Raw genomic sequence first — 21,354 nt, forward strand, 5'->3', positions numbered from 1 at the left:
ACCATCTTGGTCTTGGCCAAGTCGCCGTAGGTGCACAGGCACCAGTCCTGGAACTGCCAGCCCAGCTCGCTGTCCCTGGGGCAGCTACCACTCGCTGACCACAGCAGGAGCGGCTGTGGCGGCTTCGGCATGGCAGGCAGGCAAGCGAGCCCCTGTCCCAGGAGGAGAGAAAGAGAGAGAGTGTGTGTGCCCTGCCCTGCCTGGCGTGGCGAAGGCGAGCAGGCAGGGAGGGAGGAGCCGGCTAGTGAGCAGATCGCCAAGCACGGGGGGCCCCCAAAGCGCGGGGCCCAGGGCAACTGCCCCGCTTCCCGGTGTCTAGGGGCGGCTCTGAGCACAGATTCACTGCAGGTTTACCAAACAAACCATGGTCACCTGTATGTAGCTTTATACTTCCCAAAGGTGATAAAGAGGAAATGTTCTCCATCAACACAAAAAGGCAAAAATGTTTAGAGTCAAATAACTTGAAGCAGAGGGGTATGTTTACATTTCAACATTAAGAAGAAGAAGAAGAAGAAAAACCTGGCTCACCATTACGGAGATTAGACAACTGGACAAAGTGTTAGATATGATGTGTTTGATGATATATCAAAACTGCCACCCACAATTTATTGATACAAGGATCATGAATCAATCATATTAATAAAATAATTATTGAAAATAATAACAATTTGCTTATTAATAATTTAATTAATAAAATTAATGGATAATTAATATATTCATTAATTTAAAAAATCTAGTAGAATGCATTACCTAGACTTTAGATTCTACAGCCAGTGTGGTGAAGTGGGTAGAAAACTATTACTAGGACTAGAGAGACCTGAGTTCAAATTATAATTCAGCCATGTAGATCACAGGTGACTCTGAACCAGTTATTATTACGACTGTGCATTGCTGTTGAGAGAAGGATTCAATCCCGTGGGATGCTGCTACAGGGGTTAGGGCACCGCCAGGAAGGAGAGGCCAGGCAGGAAAGCTGCCTGCAAAGAAGCACCTGACCCTATCCTGCTGCCCACATCCAAAGGTGCCCACTGGGAAAATGCAGCTGGCAGGTTGGTTCTTCTTCTCCCTGCCCAACATCTACCTCTCCTTCCTGCCTGATGCCCACCCCCTGACAGCCCCTGATGACTCCAGGCTGCTCGACCTGATCCATGGCAATCTAGGACTGTCTTCACCCAACTCGGATAAAGCCTGGATCTCCTCCTAAATTGGCCTCAATCAGTTCAGGATTCAGGCTTTGGCTGAATCCAGTGCACAGCCCTAGTTGTTATTCTCCAGACTGATCTACTTTAGGGACTGTAGTAGAAATTATTCCAGATACAATCTTTCCACTTTTAGCAGTGTTCAGAGTAGCAATCATTTCTACTGGGACTGAGTAAGCTCAATTGGACTCAAAGGACTGACTTCTGAATTGGCATCCATAGGCTTGCACTGTACATTTGTTTGGTCTCAGTACGTGACTCCACAATCTACCAGCCTATTACACACCATACCTATTCATTTATCTGGGAGCTAACAATTTAGAAGACTTATCCCCTTCTTTGTTTAGCCACAGATCCTTCATCAAGCAGCTACATGTTCTTGATATGAGAAGGGTTTGTAGGTGTGTGGAACTGGATTTATGGGGGTCAAGTCTTACCTAAAGCCAGACCGTTCTCATCTTTCCTGCCAGAAAAGGCTTACTGGATGCTGAAGCCAGAGTCTCTGCCAAGAGTATAATGTCCGTATAATCAATGTTGCTAAAGAGCTTATTCCAGCTGTTTTTGAAAGAAGTCCTGTTGTGGAGAAACCCAAAAGCTCTCCTTAGTTCATGTGCTGGTAAAAGGTATATTTGAAGAACGACAATGTAAACCTGGATTATTTCCCTAAAAGTATGCCAAAATGCTGAGGGGTCATTCCCACTGTACTCCTTAGCCCCAACACACACACACACACACACACACACACACACAATTATTCTGATTGATTATATTGATTACATTGATTAACCTACCCTGGGATCTTATGGTAATGTGTATGGGGGTAATAAACCCAATCATAAATAAGTAAATATAAGTAGTCCAATCAGGACTCCAACCTGCAGAGTGTTTCAGAAAAGGGCAACAAGAAATGATCAAGGGGATGGAGCGACTCCCCTGTGAGGAACGGTTGCAGCATTTGGGCCTTTTTTAGTTAAGAGAAAAGGCAAGTAAGAGGTGACATGATAGAAGTGTATCAAATTATGTATGGCATGGAGAAAGTGGATAGAGAGAAGCTTTACTCCATCTCTCATAACATGGGAATTTGTGGACATTCAATGAAGCTGAATGTTGGAAGATTCAGGACAGACAAAAGAAAGAACTTCTTCATACTGTTGCATAGTTAAACTATGGAATTCGCTCCCACAAGGGGCAGTGATAGCCACCAACTTGGAGGACTTTAAAAGAGGATTCGAAACATTCACGGAGAATAATGGTATCAAAGGCAACTAGCTACGATGGCTATGCTTGGCCTCCATAGTCTGAGACAGTATGCTTCCAAATACCAGTTGCTGGAAACCATGGGGGAGGAGTGCTTTTGTGCTCACGTCCTGCTTGTGGTTTTCCCACAGGCACCTGGTTGGCCACTGTGAGAACAGGATGCTGGACTAGATGGGCCACTGGCCTGATCCAGCAGGCTTTTCTTACGTTTGTGTGTGTTTGTCTTTTAATATCTGAAGGCCAATGTCTTTTAAAAAATGTTTTTAGTGCAAAAGCAGTCTATCCCTAGATCAATTTGGCACTCTTCTTCTCCCAAGCTTCTCTTTCTGATTATGTTCTCTGGAGCTGGTTATTAACTGGAGGACAATCCAACTTTGTAGCAATTGAGGCTTCCTTGAGTTTCTAGAAAAGTCAATTTTATAGGGAAAATAATTAGTTAAGCTGATAGTCTTTCAGGGAAGGGCAGTGGAAGGAGGGATGCCGAAAGCCAGCTGTAGTAATTATTGCATGCAACAGAATCGTGTCTTTAACAACCGAAGAATTCTGATTAATGGGAGGAAAAGATGGGGTGGCATCAAAATAATGACATGGTCCACACAGAGTCCACGGATATTAACTGAACCACAATAGCAAAACAGCTAATCTTTCAATTTATAGAGAGGCTGCAATAAAACAGCAGGTTTCTCTTCGACTATTTTTGTGTTTTGTTTCATTCTGTTTGTCTAGCAGGCTATCTGTTCAGCTTGATTAAAAGCAGGCACAAGCTTGGCTTACACATACTTCAGTGCTATAATCATTTGTCATTTCTATAGCACCTTTAATGCCGCTGTCTTCACATGCTCATAAATCTCATTGCAGTCAATAACGCTGAACAATACTGTATATACACATGGGCAGGGCGGTAACAGTCTTTCAATCCGATCCTAAAGAGGCATCAAGGTGCTGATTTGTGAAACCTGCAGGTGGAATTCCATTTGCCAAGTCTGTGTCTGTGGAATATTCAGTCTGCCTTTATGGATTGTTTGGATGGCTCACTTTTCATCTGATTTCTTGAACAGGTTTCTCCTGGGCTTTCCTTGAGGGGTGATCCAGCTATGCTTGATGTATAAACTGGTCTACTGATTTGTGATGTATTTTCTATTTGCTTCAGGAATTATTTATTTATTTATTAAATGTATAGCCTACCCTTCCTCCCAGGATTTGAGTCAGTGTGGTATAGTGGTTAAGGTGTTGGACTACGACCTGGGAGACCAGGGTTCAAATCCCCACCCAGCCATGAAGCTCACTGGGTGACCTTGGGCCAGTCACTGCCTCTCAGGGGAAGGCAACGGTAAACCACCTCTGAATACTGCTTACCATGAAAACCCTATTCATAGAGTTGTCATAAGTTGGAATCGACTTGAAGGCAGTCCATTCTCATTTTCCTCCCAGTAGGGAGGAAATATATTATAAAATAATGTGTAAAATATATTAAAACAAAAACATCCATAAAAATATTTTTTAAAAAACTTTAAAAACATCTTTTAAAAAAAGGTTTAAAAACATCTTAAAAAGCAATTCAACTGCCATATTTTGGAGTGGAAAGTTTTTTCTTCCCTACCAGGTAACATTCAAGAATGAATGAATATGGTCTGTGTTATACATTCATGTTAATTATTTGATTTATATCCCATCCTTCCTCCTAGCAGGAGCCCAGGGCGGCAAACAAAAACACTAAAAACACTTTAAAACATCATACTAAACAGACTTTAAAATACATTAAAACAAAATATCTTTAAAAACATTTTTAAAAGCTTTTAAGACATCTTAAAAAAGGTTAAAAACATATTTTTTAAAAAAAAAAGATTTAAGAACATATTAAAAAAGCAACTCCAACACAGACTGTCAGGATGCAGGATTGGGGCCCTGAGGAGTCAGAAGACGAAGAAAGGGAGGGGGTCGTTTATCCTGAGTTGTGCGAAGAAGCAGGAGAAGGGGGGGAGGAAATCCCAGAGATAGAACTGTCTAGCAGTAAAGACCTTGGAAGGCTCACAGACTCCCTTGAAGTTCCCACGCCTCCTCCCCCCTTGAGTTCAGAGCAGTTAGAGGGAGAGGGAGGGCCTCCTGAGCCAGGGACAAGCAAAGAGAAACCGCCAGACAGTTTACACATTGCCCCCCCGCTTTCACCCATACCAGAGTCAGAGCCTTCAGAAGGGGAGGGGGACGTGCTTCCTCCTTCACTGTGCACCAGGAGGCAGCTAAAGCGAAGAGAAAGGAGGGGGGAGAGAAGGGTGGTGGATGAGAGCACTTTGAGGCGGAGTGAGAGAATTTGCGCCCGTTTTCCCCCTTCTTAAGGGACAGGAGAGATAGTGACCCCTTGTTCTGTCAACTCTCTTGTATGTCGCAGGATATGTTTTGTAGTGCAACTTCATGAGAAGACGTAGTTTGTGTCTGGATATTACTTTAATAAAGACTGAATTGCTTTCATCAACTGGTCTGGTTCCTGAGTCCCATCCTGGATATGACACAGACGCAGACTGGGATAAGGTCTCTACTTAAAAGGCTTGTTGAAAGAGGAAGGTCTTCAGTAGGTGCCCAAAAGAAAACAGAGAATGAGTGCAAATGTACTGCTAATTTTATGCAGTTCACCACCATGACTCCCCTCCCCTTAATGTTGGTGGTATAGATTTTTTTTTCAATTCAATGAACAAATTTCAGAGCCCTACAAATGGTTTCATAGCAAGCTGCCTTATCCTGTGTCAGGCCATTGGTCCATCTAGCTCAGTATTGTCTACACTGTGAGTCCCAGGGAGTCCTGTACAATGGTGGCAGGGATCTTATTTATTTGTGTTTTATTGCCCAGTCTTTGCCCAGAGGGATTGCTTTTCTCTAGAAAGTGGGAGACCAGCAGTAATGCTAACCTTGAAATTCATAGCATTCATGAAGACCACTGTCTCAAGCGAACTGGCACTACACAAGGCATGGGGAATCTTTGGCCATCTACATGTTACTGATCTACAACTCCCATCAGTCTCAGAAAGCATGGCCAATGTCCAGGGATAATGGAAGCTGTAGTGCAGCAAGCCTGGGGGTCAAAGGTTATCCATACCTGCTCTATACAGAGCATTGCTTTGACAAAAAAGAACAGGAGTGGTTCTCCTTTTTTTAGCCTTTTTATTATAAACAGTGGAGATTGGGAGCTCTGATGTCAGTGGGGCAGTGAATCCACTCCACATTTTAGTCTGAATTTTCAAGCAGCTTTGGATAGCTCCTTGAAAGTTCAGACTAAAACCCAGAGCAGATTTACTGCCCTGCTGACATCAGAGCTGCCAGTCTCTATTGATGATAAAATATATATTTCCATGTATGCTAAGAAAGCAGGATAGGTTCAAAAGGTTCAAAAGTAATTAAGGATGGATAAAAAATACATGCAAATACAAAGACAATTCATTCATTCATCCATCCATCCATTCACCTTCTCTATTAATGTGTCCTAATATAATGCATTTTGTACATAATTTTCACTAATATATTCATATTGATGCACACTTTCCCCTAATATATGCATTTTTTTTGTAAACATTGCTTGGTTGGAGAACCACATCCCAAAGTTCAGATAAGTGTGAATTTTCAAGGAAGGCTATGTTTTGGTTCTCATATTGTTTCAGAAAGAGAGCCGGTGTGGTGTAGTGGTTAGAGTGTTGGACTATGGCTCCCTGAACCCCCTCTGAACCCCCTCTGAATAGCGCTTACCATGGAAACCCTATTCATAGGATCGCCATAAGTCGGGATCGACTTGAAGGCAGTCCATTTCCATTTCCTTTGTTTCAGAAAGTGCAACTTTGATCGATTCAGCTTTAAATGTGAATTGTATTAAATTTGTCCTCCATCCCTAGCCTCAGGCAGCAACATATTTTGAGTTGCCCCTGCTCAAAACCTATCATGTTTGCTCAGAAAGGGCATGGAAAAGAAACACAGAGAGAAAGAGCTACTGAAAGAAGAATTGTTCCAGATGCAAACATTAATATGCAAAAAGTCCACTTCCTTTTAAAATGCAGAACGGGCACCATCAGTTCTTTGATTACTGAGACATGACGACTTTTATTGGAGGGTGGGGGTGGGATTGAGTATCAGAATTAAACAACAAAACTGTCATCTTCACAAGACCATGACTTCTAACACATTCTGTTAGATTTGTTTTTGTTTTTTTAACTCGATTCTGTAGTTCAGCCTGTCTCCCATTTGCAATGTTCTTTCCAATCCATCACAAAGTCAGCATTTAATTTCCACTCTTTGCAACTCTGAAATGATGGAAGTGGCACACTTGCCTTCATTAGAAAGCACAACAGCAGCCAGTCCAAGGGCATCTGAGATGTGACTCGGTCATGCATAGTGGGAACCATGGATGCTCTCCAGAAAGCAAATACCAACACCATTAAATTAAGAGCTTGCTATATATCTACAGTGTATGTGTTCCTTTAATCACATGGCAACTTTTTTGCCTTAGAGTCAAGACTTTGCTGCCAGAGGTGAGGATAAAATGCTCCTGCATTCCATGTAGAGAAGCTGATGGGATTGGCAGCACTAACTTCTTACTTGAACATTGGCGACAAGATCACTGGTGGCTGGTGGCCTTTCAGACAGGTGGGGCACCACCAGTAGATGGAGCCTGAGGCAATGAGAGGCAAAGATAACTCATTCAAAGTTCGTCCCCATCCACACCCTGCTGGTTTCTACAAGGGCAACACTGTTAATCAGGAGGAAGAAGCTGACAGCCAGTCCGAACCCTGGGTCTGGTTGCTGTAAGTAAAATAAAAGGAAGGCAGGTGGTGGTGGTGGTTTGAGGGTAGATGGAGGTTGGTGGGGCAGTGCCCCACGTGTCTGAGGGTACCAGACTTGCTTACAGGTGCAGGGGAGGCCATGTGGCATTGAAAATACAACTCTGTTCCCAGTGTCTCATCACCACCACTCTGAGCCAGCTATGTCCCTCTGCCTGTTGGTAGAGTTGGCACTGTTTAGATAGGGGACTAGTATTATCTGTCCAATAGCCTTACATTGCACAAGCTGTGAAATCCAAGTCAAATCCAGCCCATTAGCCATGTCCTGGGCCCTTAACAGCTGCTTCAAATACCTTTCCTTTTGAGTCAAGAGGATCAAAATATTTACTAAGTCGCTTGTGGGTTTGCTGGATCAGATGTTGCACAAGCCTATTTTAGGGACTTCTCTAAATGGCCCAAAGGCATCTCCAGTCTTTGCTACGTCATTCACAGGTTCGAGCCATTCTTCTTCAGATCTTCCTGACTTGGGCTCTTTCTTTCACACTGTGCTGGCTTTTAATCTATTAGCCTGTATGAGATGTATTAGCAAAATAAACTGAATGCACTAGGGATTGACCGATCCACCTGTTTTTTATCTGCATCAGTTTTGCATGTATTTAGTCAGAAGTCCATTTCAACAGGAGCTGTAGCTCAGGGGTAGAGCATCTGCTTTGCATGGAGAAGGTCTGAGTTTCGATCCTCAGCTTCTCCAGGTAGGGCTGGAAGAGAACCCCGCCTGAAATCCTAGAGAGCCACTGCTAGTCAGTGTAGACAGTACTAAGCTAGATAGACTAGTGGTCTGACACAGTATAAGTCAGCTTCCTGTGTTCCATTTTATGTTATTTTTTTTTAAAAAAATCAATGCAAAAATGTATTTAAATTGTGCAACGTTCCCCCTAAAATAGGTACCCATTTTGAGTGCATCATAAAATGTGAAGAAGTGCACAATCCAAAGGATAAGTGCATTCCAATTTACATATCACTTTGGGAATTGCAGACTAGGCCAGTTTGCTTTAAAATGTAGAAAATTGTCTAGCAGGTCTCTCTATTGACTTGCATTGGAGGGAGGTGTGTGTGAAAAAATCCCCAAGGATGTCCAGAGAAAATGACACACACACCCAGCAAGCACCCTGTTGCCTCAAGGGCCTTCAGTGAGGGTGGGATTCTGCCCCCTTCCCTGTAGTTTGGGGGGTACAATGGGGAGCTCTTCACTGAGTTGCATAGGGTATGACATAGATCTATGTGAAAAAATACTGGGTGGATGGATGGGACAGGACATATCAACACTGTGTGATCTCTTGGAGAAGTGAAGTCAGAGTCACTTGGAAGCTTTAAGAATCCCTGATCCACCTTGAGCTGCCTGATTTATGGCAAGATCTGTCTCAGAAACATGAGCACCTTCCTCAAATCGTGCCATTTCTCCTCGTTATTTGCTTATTTAACAACTTATTTCCTATATTTGTTGACCACCTTTGAGGCATTTTGTAATAAACACCAACTTCACAATGGAATTTCAAGTCTAAAAAGAAGGGTTCTTCCAGGCAACCTTTTTATTGTGCATTCATGATTATTTGTGCTTGTGATGATATTCAGGGTGCATCTGATAGTGCTATATAAATAAATGATAATAATAATTTATACATGATACTGCTTATAATACTGTTTGTGCCTGCAAAAGTTTCAGGGTAATCATCTTTTAAAAATATCACCTTTTTAAAAAACCTGAAAATGTTCTTAAGCAATGAAACATGGACACAGGCGTGGATAATGAACCTGCAAAGTGAACATTCAAGTGTCTTGAAATATATATCTTAAATTAGTGATAGTTCCATAGAAACGAAAACATCAGAAATACATACATATATGTAAGTTTCTCTCCACATCCCTCTCTCCTCGTGCATCTGTTTAACAGTGTAAGACTGTTAAAAGCAGTTTGGCTGGGCAGGTGTGGGTGCTGTTGGAGATGTATGGTTGATCAGCGTAAGTGAAGTGGCTTGTTAATCCTAGTTTATTGCTTGTTTTGTAATTTTGCACAGGAACATAGGAAACTCCTTTGGTCCACCATTGGTCCATCTAGCTCAGCATTGTCTACACTGACTAGCAGTGCCTCTCCAGGTTTCTGGACAGGGTCTTTCTCAGCCCCACCTGGAGATGCCAGGGATTGAACCTGGGACCTTTTGCATGCAAAGCAGATGCTCTGCTACTGAGCTATGGTCCTTCCTCTAAAGGAAGACTCAGCTGCAACTAGAAATGTAAAGATTTGGGGGGAGATATAGAAACATTGCGGGAATCAAAGCCCCCCCCCATTTTTCTACTGCCACTATTTTCTACTGCAGCCATTATAAACCATTTTTCTCCTGAACATTATGAGTGAAATATTTTTGTAAGGTGGGGTTCAAAAATATTTGTTGTAGCAGCAGGCTCTGCTGCAGACACAAAGCTGGCATGCTGTTGACCTCTTGCTCTCTGGGAAGGTAAACAGCAGGCAACATTTGGGCCAACAGCTTCTGCTTGGAGGAGACTGGAATGGCTGCCATAGAGCCCCTTAACCAATGCCAACCTCTTACATGGCTCTTTCCAGGTTGATGGGCATCTTGTGGAAGCAAATTCCATAGTTTAACTATGCGCTGTGTGAATAAATACTTTCTTTTATCAGTCCGGAATCTTGCAACATTTGGTTTCATTGGATGTTCATGAGTTCTAGCGTTATGAGAGAGGGAGAAAAACTTTTTTCTATCCACTTTCTCCATGCCATGCATAATATTATACATTTCTATCATGTCACCTCTCAGTCACATTTTGTCACTTCTCATTTGCATGCTGCAACTTTTCCTCATAGAGGAGTCACTCCATACCCTTGATCATTTTGGTTGCCCTTTTCTGAACCTTCAGTATCCTTTTTGAAGTGAGGCAACCAGAACTGTACACAGTATTTCAAATGTGGCTGCACCGTTGATATCTTTATCTCTAATCTCTTCACCAATTCCTTCAAGGACAGCGCTGAATTCCAAACAGTAATATTTATCTCCAGGATCCATCACAGCCATAAAAATCAAATCTTTTTCCAAGTCCATAGTTGATATATCTATTCCAATCTCCAGGGCTTGAACATTTCCTTTAATTTTTCTTTCATCTTCTTTTATTTGTCCAGACATATCTTTGGTCTCATCCACCTCCCCTCTCACAGAATCCTGAATTTCCTTCAGCTCCTGTCTCATTTTGCCAAATTCACTTTTCATCTCTTGTTTACTCTGTCTCAGCTCCTGTCTCACCAGCTTAATCTCATTCATTATTTTCTGAAACATATCTAGATAGAGAACCCCTTCCTGTACATCCAGGGTCTCAGCCACCTTCTTGATTGTCATTCTTAACTATTCCCAAGCAAAGAACAGTTTATCAATGGTTCAAAAAAATTCCTGGACTGGAAGGATTTGATGGAACTTGAAATGGAGAAAGTTTACAGAATTAATTCCAGATGTGTGACAATAGAAAAACTCTCGGGAGATGTGATGGTGCATTCTGTGGACAGGAGGAGCAGAGATGCAGCTTTACAACAACATTTCAGTGGTACATTCGGAATTGATGGCAAGGAAATATTTATGATGAAAGAAATTCCTATCAGACTTTTATTATATGACTATGACTATGACAGCAAGATTATTATGGGTGCAAGGATGGAGATGGAAGATGGAATTAACACTGAGAATGGCTATTGAAACTACTGGACCTAGCAGACTTGATGAGATGGATTAATTGACATGTTTATTTGGAGAAAAATCAATGGATATATTTCTCAAGGAGTGGAAGCCTCTCTTTGACTTTTTGCGGAAAGAATAAAGTAATGTTAATGTGATTTGATGATTAATTAAGATAACTACTGGAGGAAAGTGATTTTGTAATATATTAAGAGACAGGTTTGTTATATATTATAGATCTATAACTGATATGCGACAAATCGGAAGTCAACATTTTATTTTATTGTACTAGTTATTAATTTGTTTTTTGTTGTTGTTTTGTTTTGTTTTGTTCTGTTTTGTTTTTTGAAACTTTGAATAAAAATTATTGATACAAAAAAAATGTGGCTGCACCATAGATTTATATAATGGCGTTATGATATCAGCAGTTTTACTTTCAATACCTTTCCTAATGATCCCTAGCCTGGAATTTGCCTTTTGCACAGCTGCCACACACTGGGTTGACATCTTCATTGAACTATCCACTACAACCCCAAGGTCTTATTCCTGATCAGTCACTGCTAGTTCAGAATCCATGAGAGTATATGTGAAATTATTTTTTTTTGCTCCAATATGCATAACCTTACACTTGTTTACATTGAATTGCATTTGCCATTTTACCACCATTCACTCAGTTTAGAGAGATCCTTTTGGAGCTCTTGGCAATCCCTTTTTGTTTTGACAACTCTGAACAATTTAGTACCATCAGCAAACTTAGCCACTTCACTGCTCACCCCAACTCTAGATCATTTATGAACAAGTTAAAAAGCACAGGTCACAATACCAGTCCTTGGGGGACTCCACTTTCTACAGCCCTGTACTGGGAGAACTGTCCATTTATTCCTACTCTCTGCTTCCTGCTACTTAACCAATTCCTGATCCACGATAGGGCCTTTCCTCTTATTCCATGACTGCTAAGCTTACTCAGGAATCTTTGGTGGCCTGGTCAAACCAGATCACCTCTATCTATATGCTTGTTGACACTCTCAAAGAACTAGACTAGTGAGACAGGACTTACCCTTGCAGAAGCCATGCTGGTTCTGCTTCAGCAAGGCATATTCTTCTATATGCTTGGTTATTTTATCTTTAACAATACTTTTGACCAGTTTTCCTGGAACAGATATTAACTGGCCTGTAATTTCTGGGATCCCTATCTAAAGATTGGCATTACATTGGCCACTTTCCAGTCCTCAAGGAGGATCTGAGGGATAAGTTACATATTTCTGTTAGAAGATCAGCAATCTCACATTTGAGTTCTTTCGAATTCTTGGGTGGATGCCATCCAGACCCCGCAATTTGCACATTTTTCTTTTGTCTATTAAGCCTAGAACTTCATATCTCATCACCACTATTTGCCTCAGTTCCTGAGGCCATGACCTCTACAGCTGGCAGTAGGGGTGGGAAAGGCTAGCCCACATGGTCCCTCTGACCCCCTTGCAGAGTTCACTTGAACCCCCCCCCTTATGAGACATGCTTTTAAGTAAACACTCCAAGGATCAGGGGAGGCTGGTCCATTACAGCTACTGGGGCACTGTCCCACCAACCTCAGTCTGCTTTCCGTCAGCCCTCACTTGTCCATCTCCTTACTTAAAACCTGTCCAGAGGGTGGCATCTTAAGTCTCTTAAGTCTCACTGTTGCCCCTGTAGAACTCGGCAGGGAAGAGGATGGGGACAAAGCTTGAATTAGTTGGCTCTGCTTCTCCTTGGCTTTGGCTCCACCTACTGTCGGGCTCTCTGCCTTTCACCCCACCAGCCCCAACAGGCATCACCCACCACTACCAAGGATTGATCTGAAAGTCTGACTGATTTCATTAGGGCTCACTTTCGTGGGATCATGCTCACTGTCACCTTTTCCAACCAACTTTGCCGCTGCTTCAAGATCTCCTCTTTTTTCTTTTTTTGCTAGTAGCTTAACATGTTATTTAATTTGAAAACTGCATGTGATGATACACACACAAGGATGTTCGCACTAGGCCATCCAGTGACAGGCTCGGTGGCACTTACCTTAATATGTGCAGACATTTATTTTCCTCTACAGGAATGAATGGTGGCCATTTACTGACATAAAAGAAAGTAAAGGACTGGTCTCAGACATCAGTTGGGGTGTGTGCTAAATCTGCCCAACTGAGCCACAGGTGAAATTCACAAGCAACACCATGGTTTATTCATGGTGGGCTTTACAACTGAACCCACTTCTCTAGGGAAAAAAATCATCTCACAGAAAAAAGCCATCTCACAGAAAAGCAAACAAGCCATTGTTTGTTTCTTCAGTGCTTGGTTTCTTTTCCAGATGTTCTTTTCTCATTCCTCTGTAGTTTGACAAGTATCTAGGATGGGGTCAACAAACAAATCATGGCTAAGAATTGTTGTTGGATTCAGGTGTAACACTAAACCACAGTTGAAACAAGCAATGGTTCATAAGCTAGCAACAACAAAGGAAAACAATGGCTTCACACTGTTCTTGGCTACCAGAAAACAAACCATGGTTAGTCTGCCAAGGTAGGTTTAAACATTCAGACAAACCACACTTTGGCTAGACAAACCATGGGTTAGTGTTATGTGCGAACTAGGCCCCTATGAATTCAGCCTCCTCCTGTCTGCATAGTCCGATCTTGAGTTCTGCTACTTGGTAACACTAGTGTGCAACAGAATGCAGAGTGTTATATATAAAAAGAGAACCATTATTAAAATATGCAGTAAATATATTCTGACATGTGAAGAATGAAGGTTGAAACCATCCATTACATTCAGTAGATTTGAACAAAATGCATTTTAGTGTTGGTGATGTGCTGAGAAAGAGTTTCAGGAGAATATATTAACATAGTAATTCTTTATTTTTTATTTTTTCCTTCTTTCATATATATGTTTTTAAAGGGGGCAATGAAGAACTTTAGTGAATTCTTTCCCCTGACACTTTGTAATGTATACTATCTTCCTCTCTCTTTTTTTAGCAGCAGTTATTTTGCAAAAACACATTAACCGCTGAGCGTGTTATTATATTACATTAACATGAAAACCCATAATGAAAGTTGGTCTTTACACTGGAACGAGTGATCACATAAAGTACTTGATTTCGTATTGCATCAGCCTCTTAATCCTATTATACATACCATAGCAAATGGAGAGTGTAAATGTTCACAACGTTCTTTGGTATTAAAATCTAATGGAGAATTTTTTGATGAACATCACTTGGTAAGCTTGTCCCTTTGCTAGGGCTGCTCTTACATTTCCTACAGAGAGTTCCTTCTTCTTTTCTTATGAATTAAAAAAAATTAATCCAGTACTAGAATCATATGCCAGCATCAAACACCCAAGAAGCCTACAGACATCCCTTTATGTTCAGATCAGAGCTAATGGAGACCAAAATTACTTGTGGCAACAAAGGGTAAAACTCTACATCAGTGATATGGAATCAGTGACCCTTCAGATGTTTTTGAATTCCAAATACATCAGTTCCAGCCAGTATAGCCAGTGGTAAGGGGTGATAGGAACTGTAGTCCAAGAACATGTGGTGGGCTGCAGGTTCCTAATCCCTGATATACATCATAACAAAACAAGAAGTTGCAGATGAAGATGGCAACTCCATACAGAGTACTGTTCCCCTCTATAACTTATAGTCACAAACAGCTCTAGGTTAATAGGACTCTAAGAGTCAAGGACAAGCTTCAGGGCAGATAGGCCTTGTGAGAGGACTGGGGCACTAGCATCTGTCCGAGGATGTCAAGTGCTGATGTAGGTCTTGAATGCAGTACGTTTCTTCCCTCCAGAAGTACTCAATGATGAGAGCAGGGGTGAGAAAACACAGCGTAATGAAGACTGGATACAAGAACAATTGTACTGCATGTTATAGAATAAGGGTCAGCAGAAGATAGATTCAGATCTGCTGGTAGATCTTTGGGTGATTTGCAGTAGATCTACAAGAGTTCTTAACTCCCAATTCCCTAACAGTAGCAATAACTAAAAATCTTCCCCCCCCATCTCCCTAAATTAAACTAAATCCAGTTGCTGTAAAAGAATGCTTGGAAGAAAACCAGGAGTGGATTTTTGTGTGAAAGGACTTGTAGTTGTGGGTCTGGTAATGATCACAATTTCCCAGGTCAAGCATGTCCTCAGAGGAAGCCTGTTCTCTAAGAATCCTTAGTATGTATCCATGCCTGGGCTACTGTTTTGCACCTGGCTCTGGGTGGTGTACATCAGGGTTCTAGTACGAAAACAAAGTAGATTACCACAATCCTAAAGTCTGCCCACTCCTGTTATGGGGGCAGGGAATAATCTGAATAACTTTTCAGTCTTGTAACAGAGAGTTCTACTATACATTGCTTTGGTGGAGGCTTCCCTGTTTTAAAGACCCTATGGAAGGACACCACAACAGGGGAAGACTTGAACAGTGTGGGAAGGAGTCAAATGCAGCCAGGGAATCTCCATGGGGCTCACTAGGAACATAGGAAGCTGCCTTTTACTGAGTCAGACCCTTGGTCCAACTAGCTCAGTATCATTTACAGTGACTGGCAGTAGCTGTCCAGGTTTTCAGACAGGTTTCCCTCCCAGCTATACTTGGAGGTGCCAGGGATTGAACCTGTGACCTTCTGCAAGCAAAGCAGAACTGAGCTACCGCTCTTCCCCAAACTGCACTAGCCTGCCTCTTTTGTTAACTGAGGCTCCACTGGATCCATCCATTCCCCAGCTCTCCCATTAACTGCATTTCAAGTGGCAGCACAGCTGTCCTGGTGGGAGACTGGATGTTCCCTCAGCTGGTACTTGCCAGGGTGTTGGGTTTTTTGGGGGGGGCAATGAGGTTGGGAAGGAATCAGATACATAATCCAACAACATCTAGAGGGCCACAGTTTCCCCATTCTTGGATTAGACTAGGGCCAGGACATTTCAGGTTCAAATTCCTACTAAACCAGCTATGTCCCTCCAAATGTTGCTGGACTATAATTCCCATCAGCCCCAGCCACACGGTCAACAGACAGGAATGATGGGAACTGGAGTCTAGAAATATCTGGAAGGCCAGAAGTTCTCCACACCTGCCCTACACCCAAACTCTCACTGGGTGATCTTGGACCAACTGCACACAGTAGCAGGGCAGCACAGGCAGGGTGGTGTTGCTCACCTGCTTTCCCACTGTGGAGCATCACTGCCAGTTCCTGAAAGGGGGAGGGGCAAGGTACAGGGAGCTCAGAACAATGCAGGCACAATAGAAGAGCCAATCCAGCACCCCTGCTGAGCTCCCTGCGCTTCACCTTTCCCCCTCTAAGGAACTGGCAGCAACACTCAATGTTGGAAGGCAGATGAGCAAGGGTGCCCTACCTGCACCACTTCACCATTCCCTAATGGATGCAGTTTCTCTTTTAGCCTAACCTACCTCACAGGATTGTTGTTAACATTAAAAGAGGTGGGGAGGAAGAACCATGTATGGCACCCTGATCTCCTTGGAGAGAAGAAATCATTAGGTAGGCTATGGGCATCATAGGAAGGGGGCAAAAATGTATCTTTTCATTCATCCTATTATTCAGAACTCATTTTGATTTATACTTTTCCCCCATGTCATAGTTCCCTGAGCAAATCCCCTCCTCCCTCTCCCCTTCCTCCCCAGCTAGCTGAGCTAAATTGAGCAGATGCTTATGTTTGAAACTCTCTTTCATGGACCCAGATATTTTGAACAACTATAGACCGGTGGCGAATGTCCCTTTTTTGGGCAAAGTCCTGGAGCGGGTGGTCGCCGGCCAGCTCCAGGCGCTCTTGGATGAAACCGATTATCTGGATCCGTTTCAATCCGGTTTTAGGCCTGGTTTTGGCACTGAAACAGCCTTGGTCGCCCTGTATGATGACCTTTGTCGGGAGAGGGACAGGGGGAGTGTGACCCTGTTGATTCTCCTTGATCTCTCAGCGGCGTTTGATACCATCGACCATGGTATCCTTCTGGGGAGGCTCGCGGAGTTGGGAGTTGGGGGCACTGCTTGGCAGTGGCTCTGCTCCTACTTAGCAGATCGTCACCAGAAGGTAGTGCTTGGGGAACATTGCTCGACACCCTGAACTCTCCATTGTGGAGTCCCTCAGGGGTCGGTCTTGTCCCCCATGCTCTTTAACATCTACATGCATCCTCTGGGTGCGGTCATCAGGAGTTTTGGAGTGTGTTGCCATCAGTACGCTGATGACACGCAACTCTACTTCTCCTTTTCACCTTCTTCAGGTGAGGCTGTTGATGTGCTGAACCGTTGCCTGACCACGATAATGGACTGGATGAGAGCTAATAAACTGAAACTTAATCCAGACAAGACTGAGACACTGTTGGTGAGCTCTTTACTTGCCCAGATGGTGGATGTTCATCCTGTTCTAGATGGGGTTACACTCCCCTTGAAGGAACAGGTTCGTAGCTTGGGGGTCCTTTTTAACCCTTCCTTGTCGCTTGAGGCTCAAGTGGCCTCGGTGGCACGGAATGCGTTTTACCATCTTTGCTTAGTAGCCCAACTACGCCCCTATCTGGACAGTGACGATCTCGCCTCAGTTGTTCACGCTCTGGTAACCTCTAGACTGGACTACTGTAATGTGCTCTACGTAGGGCTGCCCTTGAAGACCGTTCGGAAACTTCAGCTAGTGCAAAATGCGGCAGCCAGGTTGTTAACGAGGACCCGCTGGTCTGCGCATATAACACCTGTCCTGGCCCGCCTGCACTGGCTGCCTATTTGTTTCCGAGCCAGATTCAAGGTGCTGGTTTTGACCTATAAAGCCTTACACGGTGTGGGACCACAATACCTTGTGGAACGCCTCTCCCGCTATGAACCTACCCGTTCACTTCGTTCAATATCCAAGGCCCTCCTCCGGGTACCAACTCATCAGGATGCCTGGAGGATTGTTATTAGATCTAGGGCCTTTTCTGTGGTGGCCCCCGAACTGTGGAACAGCCTACCTGTGGAGATACGCCTGGCGCCTTCGGTACTTTCTTTTAGGTGCCAGGTTAAGACCTGGCTATACTCCCAGGCATTTTAATGTTCAATGTGTTTCATTTAATTTTTTTTTTCGTTTAACTTGTTGCTGATTTTATTGTAATTTTATTGTAATATTGTATTTTAATCTTGTTTTGTTCACCGCCCAGAGAGCTATTCGCTATGGGTGGTTTAAAAATGAAATAAATAAATAAATAAATAAAATAAATTGCAATTGACAGGTAGCATGCCAAAGTCTGCTTGAGAGTCTTCAGAACCAGCAGGCTGTGGAGCTGAATTTCATGGCAATGAAGGGATTCTCCAGTTCCTGCAATCTGAGTTGCCAAATAGCATTCACTTTCAGGGCTAGAGTAAACTCTGAGTCCTAAGCTTGCCATAACATTGGGCTACGCTGCACCATCCTTGGCCAACTCCTTTGCACATTTGCTTATTTCTGCCTAGTTGTTTTGCATCTTTAGAAAAGGAAATAAGGCAAACATTAGGAACATGCCCAGTTCAGTCCAACAGCAATCAGCAGAGCAGAGCCTGACGTGAAACACTTGTTGAGTTTAAAACAGTGGAGGCTGGTGCCTATTGAAGCCCCATCTGCACTAAACAGCAGTATGATACCTCTTTAAACAGTCAAGCCTTCCCCCAAAGAATGCTAGGAAAAGTTTGTTGAGGGTGTGGAGAGCAGTTTGTTGTTGTTATATCCCTTCGAGAGATTCTTATTCCCCTCATAGAGCGACAATTCCTAGAATGGTTTAACAATCAATTTCTTTTATCAAGGAACTCTAGGAGTGGTAGCTCTGTGAGGGAAACAGGAGTCTCCTAACAACTCTCAGCACACTTAACAGGCTACAGTTCCCAGGGTTCTTTGGGGGAAGCCATGACTGTTTGAAATTATATTATGCTGCTTTAACATATAGTGCAGATGGGGCTTGTGACTGGTAGGGTGGAATGCAAGGAGGCCGACATTAAGTGCCAGACAGAGCCAACTAATTCTCATTATGTCCCCCTCCCTCTAAAGTTCTACAAAGTCATTACTGAGACTAAGGAGGAGGAAGGTGATAGCCAGTATCACCCCCTGAACTGAATGTAATTCAGAAAGCAGACAGGTAGGGGATGGTTAAGGGCAGACTGTGGTTGGTAGGGCAGTGCCCTATTTTCTCTCATGGACTAGCCTTCTTAAAACAATATATTTGTTGTTATGTGCCTTCAAGTTGATTATGACTTATGGCAACCCTATGAATCAGTGACCTCCAACAGCATCTGTCATGAACCACTCTGTTCAGATCTTGTAAGTTCAGGTCTGTGGTTTCCTTTATGGAATCAATCCATCTTTTGTTTGGCCTTCCTCTTTTTCTGCTTCCTTCTGTTTTTTCCAGCATTATTGTCTTTTCTAGTGAATCAGGTCTTCTCATTGTGTGTCCGATAATAACCTCAGTTTCATCATTTTGGCTTCTAGTGACAGTTCTGGTTTAATTTCTTCTAACACTCAGTTATTTGTCTTTTTCCACAGTATGCACAAAATTCTCCTCCAACACCACATTTCAAATGAGTTGATTTTTCTCTTATCCACTTTTTTCACTGTCCAACTTTCACATACATACATAGAGATTGGGAATACCACGGTCTGAATGATCCTGACTTTAGTGTTCAGTGATACATCTTTGCATTTGAGGACCTTTTCTAGTTCTCTCATAGTTGCCCTCCCTAGTCCTAGCCTTCTTCTCATTTCTTGACTATTCTCTCAATTTTGGTTAATGACTGTGCCGAGGTATTGATAATCCTTGACAAGTTCAATGTCCTCATTGTCAACGTTAAAGTTACATACATCTTCTGTTGTCATTACTTTAGTCTTTTTGACATTCAGCTTTAGTCCTGCTTTTGTGCTTTCCTCTTTAACTTTCATCAGCATTCGTTTCAAATAATTAGTGGTTTCTGCTAATAGTATGGTATAATCTGTATATCTTAAATTATTAATATTTCTCCCTCCAGTTTTCATACCTCCTTCATCTTGGTCCAGTCCCGCTTTCTGTATGATATGTTATGCGTACAGATTCAACGAAAAGGGTGATAAAATACAACCCTGTCTCACACCATTTTCTATTGGGAACCAATCGGTTTCTCCATATTCTGTCCTTACAGTAGCCTCTTGTCCAGAGTATAGGTTGCACATCAGGACAAGCTGAATACAACCCTATCATTACTACGCAAGCAAAGTGGGTAGCCAGAACAGGAAGGTTATTTTTGCCCTTTGTCATGAGGTGACCCAATGCCCAGCCTGGATGGTGGGGCCATTCCTATATCTGGGATCCCTTGAGCAGGGATGGAGAACCTTTTTCAGCCCAAGGGCCACATTCCCCTATTGGGAAATGTTCTGGGAGCAATATCTCTGTGTAGGCAAAGTGGGTGGAGCAATGGATGTGACTGTTTCCATTATGCACAAAGTTACAGTCCAAGCATGCAAAAGGCAGAAATCTACACTAGGGATGGAAAGATTTGTCAATGTCAGATCTCTCAATTTCTTATTTTTCCATGCTTAAATTCAGTTCTCCACATTTCTGCAGCAATTTGCATTTTTAAAAAAAAAAAAAAACCTCATGAAAATTCTTCAGCATTTTTGTTTGAATTTCTCCTAATAAATACATTTTGTAGGCAGTTTTAACTAATGTGCACATGTTTGCAAGCAATTTCTCCTAGTATAATGCATTATCATGTTATTTTCACTCGTATGTTATTTTTATGCACACTGTCCCCTAACATATGCATTTTGTAAACTTTCTTGAGTTGGCAAACTGCATTTCAAAATTCAAAGAAGTGCAAAATTTGGCTATATTTCAGTTTTCATATTGTTTCAGAAAGTGCAAATTTTATAGACTCGGCTTGAAATGCAAACTGAATCAAATTTCTCACCCATCCCTAGTCTACATACACTTACTTCTTTCTGTCCTCCATCCAAGATGCAAAAGGCATTGCCACAGTTGAAGGACACATTCCAGCCAAGCAGAAGCACTTGAGACTAGTGCAGAGCATACCCAGTGAGGGCCATGTCCTGAGGAGGAGAGGTGGCCTGGGGCGACTCCAGAGGGTCAGACAGAAAGTCCTGGAGAGCCAAAAGCAGCCCCTGGGCTTGAAGTTCTCAATTCCCAAAGCAAATGTTGAAAACACTGGAAACAAAGTGGTTCCTTGCAACTCCCCATACTCCAAATAGCCATTATGGAACGTCCTCCCTGACGAGATACGCCTGGCGCCTTCTTTGTTATCTTTTCGGCGCCAGGTAAAGACCTACCTCTTTACCCAGGCATTTTAATCTTAATTTTTATTTTAAATTTAAATCTAATTGTAATTGTAATTTTATTTTAATCTTTGTCTTAATCTTGCTTTTAAAATGTTTATAGTATATAAATACACTCACTGTATTTTAATGTGGTTTTAT

The sequence above is a fragment of the Rhineura floridana genome, chromosome 8, assembly GCF_030035675.1.
Source record: "Rhineura floridana isolate rRhiFlo1 chromosome 8, rRhiFlo1.hap2, whole genome shotgun sequence".
Taxonomy (NCBI): domain Eukaryota; kingdom Metazoa; phylum Chordata; class Lepidosauria; order Squamata; family Rhineuridae; genus Rhineura; species Rhineura floridana.